General features: G+C 36.5%; 1 long non-coding RNA gene across 1 annotated transcript in view; it reads right to left on the bottom strand.

Moving 5' to 3' along the window:
* Window positions 1-454: 454 nt before the first annotated feature.
* The window catches only part of LOC118765178, a 5,877-nt gene continuing 3,821 nt past the window's right edge, over window positions 455-2,510 (bottom strand). The window contains exon 3 of the long non-coding RNA XR_005001043.1: window positions 455-482. This is a non-coding gene — a long non-coding RNA (uncharacterized LOC118765178). The remainder of the gene's footprint in view (window positions 483-2,510) is intronic.

Raw genomic sequence — 2,510 nt, 5'->3', positions numbered from 1 at the left:
CAATGAGGGAGAACTTTTCTCTGAGGCCAATGATGGACAGCTGTTCTCTTATCTAGAACAGTACTACTGTTGCACATTCAATTATCCAAGATTATATCCAGAGAAAGGTCACATAACTGGTTGACATAAAGTCGAATGGTTGTAAAGTTCAAAAGCAACCAAAAGGTCTTGAGTTCGATACTACTGTAAATGATCTTGTGCAAATTGGTCTTTTTTTCATAGCCTCGGGTCAATTCATATCTTCTGAATGAAATTGCGTAGACAGAAAATGTACAGAAGCCTTCTGGATAGATTGTACCTATAACTCAAAAGATATATCCTTATCAAAATACACCATGTCATGCTGGTGCTGCCCGGGGATTGTATGAAGTGAACGCGTATCTCTGGAATACTCAGTCGCTTACACGCTAATTCAGGAGCAGGTAATTCATTGTCGTATGATGGCAGTCCACAGTACACACACACACACACACACACACACGCTCACACACAATAATGCTTATTTTCTCGTAAATAAACTGAAATGAGGTCACTGATAATGACGCATTTTGCCTTAACGTACATAGTCTTGATCATAAAAAGAAAAATTTAATAGGTGAGTTGACCTATGGAATAATTCTTTGATTGATTCACCTGTAATGATCGCTGTAGAGGGTGCGGCATATGCAGTCAACCGAATCCTATCTATCGTTTCAAGATACGTCTACACACACATACGCACCATGACTCACACATTCCCTACACGCACAAACACCCAGCGCATCTATATGTAGATGACGTTGCTTGTTTCGGTGATTAAACTGCAGTCATATGTATGTCATTATTCAGATTTAATTAAGGATTTCTTGCCAAAAGAGAAAGAGTCAGTTTCTAACCTAGATCCAAGGCTCCTTCATTGGAATTTCGACATCAACAACAGGGTATTTTTGTATGTATGTATGTATGTATGTATGTATGTATGTATGTATGTATGTATGTATGTATGTATGTATGTATGTATGCATGTATGTATGTATGTATATGTGCAGATTTGTATGTTTTATTTCATGTATGTATTCTCGGACATATAGTTGCATATATAGACATGTTCATACACATTAATATTTAAATGATAAACTTCTGGAAAGTTTTACAGATTTTTACAGTTACAGTGAGGGATTGGATCTGTAGTCTTCGAATCAGCTTTCTCCTTTCTGGTTTTAAGAAGCCTAATTTCTTAAGATTAGTATTAAGGCAGTGTGTTACATATCCCAGGGCCTCAATAATTACAGGTATAAACTTGAACTTCTAATCTGGAATCAATGCTGTATGTCTTGGGTGTAACGCAGAAGCAATAACTTCTTCGGATTTCTTTCAACCACAGAGCATCTTGGTTAAAATCCTCCTCATTCCAGATTTCCTTCCAGAAAGAGTCTGTCTTCTCGTTAAGGAGTTTCTGTGATGTTCACTGCTCCTCTTCTCATGTCTCTGTATACTGCAGTCTGGTTCCGGTTACATTTTTTGTTTATTGTTTTTCTCTCGCTGTTTCTCGCCGACAGCTTTTAGCTCCCGCTTGAGGGTAATCACTTTGCAAGTGAGTGTCCTCTTTTTTCTGTCTCCAAACATCATTTTTGTCTCCTTCTTTACTCTCTGGTGGTGGGACGTATAATGATTTTATTGTTTGCACGCAATAAGCGTCATTATATGACTGATGGTATTCCGTAAACCAGTTATCTTTTCCTCTATCTTCAAAACCCATGATGGTACTTTGTTTTGGTTTTGTTCACTTTTTGAATGTCATTCACGTTCTACTTTGTAGTAAAAGCCAGAGCATATAGACAGGTGTTAATCTGCTAAAATGTGGGTTCATCACACTGCTGTAAATACACCTCACCAATTTCGTTAACAGCCTTTAATACCATATCTGGGGATTTTTTTTTACTTATTTTGGTAGATACTACAATTGCATCTAGAAGAGCATCCTTGACATTAATTGATTGTACATCAAAAAAGCGAACAACTATTGCTAAGATTTGTGTCATCGAGATGTCCGTACTCTCATCTGTCCATACTGAAAACGTTTGTTTCTTGAGAATTTCCAAGATTTCATTTCGTTCATAATGTGCAATTCCGTCTTGCATTGTAGATTTTTAGCTATTTCACTATCAGGAAATTTCAGCTAAGTGATTTATATTTTATGAAAGGCACGTGATGTTCAGCAACATAACCTGTTAGTAGCAATTTATTCATTTAATGAGTAATCTGTTTTTTTTTTTTTTAACAATAAATGAATCTAATTTAATAGCAGATTTCGCACAATCAAAAGCTTTCTTGTTTGGCAGTGTTTTTATGAGCTAACAGCTTTGATTTGTAAGCATTTTTCAACACAACGTTGGAACAAACGTAGTAACAGGTGTCAGGATTTTTATCATCTTGCTGTAACCAATCTTTAAACTCTGCATCCTCCAACCACGACTTCTTGAAATTTTCGGTGTACCACTTCCTCGTTTTGGACACACTATTGTCTGCCA

The sequence above is a fragment of the Octopus sinensis genome, linkage group LG10 (assembly GCF_006345805.1).
Source record: "Octopus sinensis linkage group LG10, ASM634580v1, whole genome shotgun sequence".
In the NCBI taxonomy this organism is placed as follows: Eukaryota; Metazoa; Mollusca; class Cephalopoda; order Octopoda; family Octopodidae; genus Octopus; species Octopus sinensis.
This window is presented reverse-complemented; position numbering and strand designations above follow the sequence as displayed.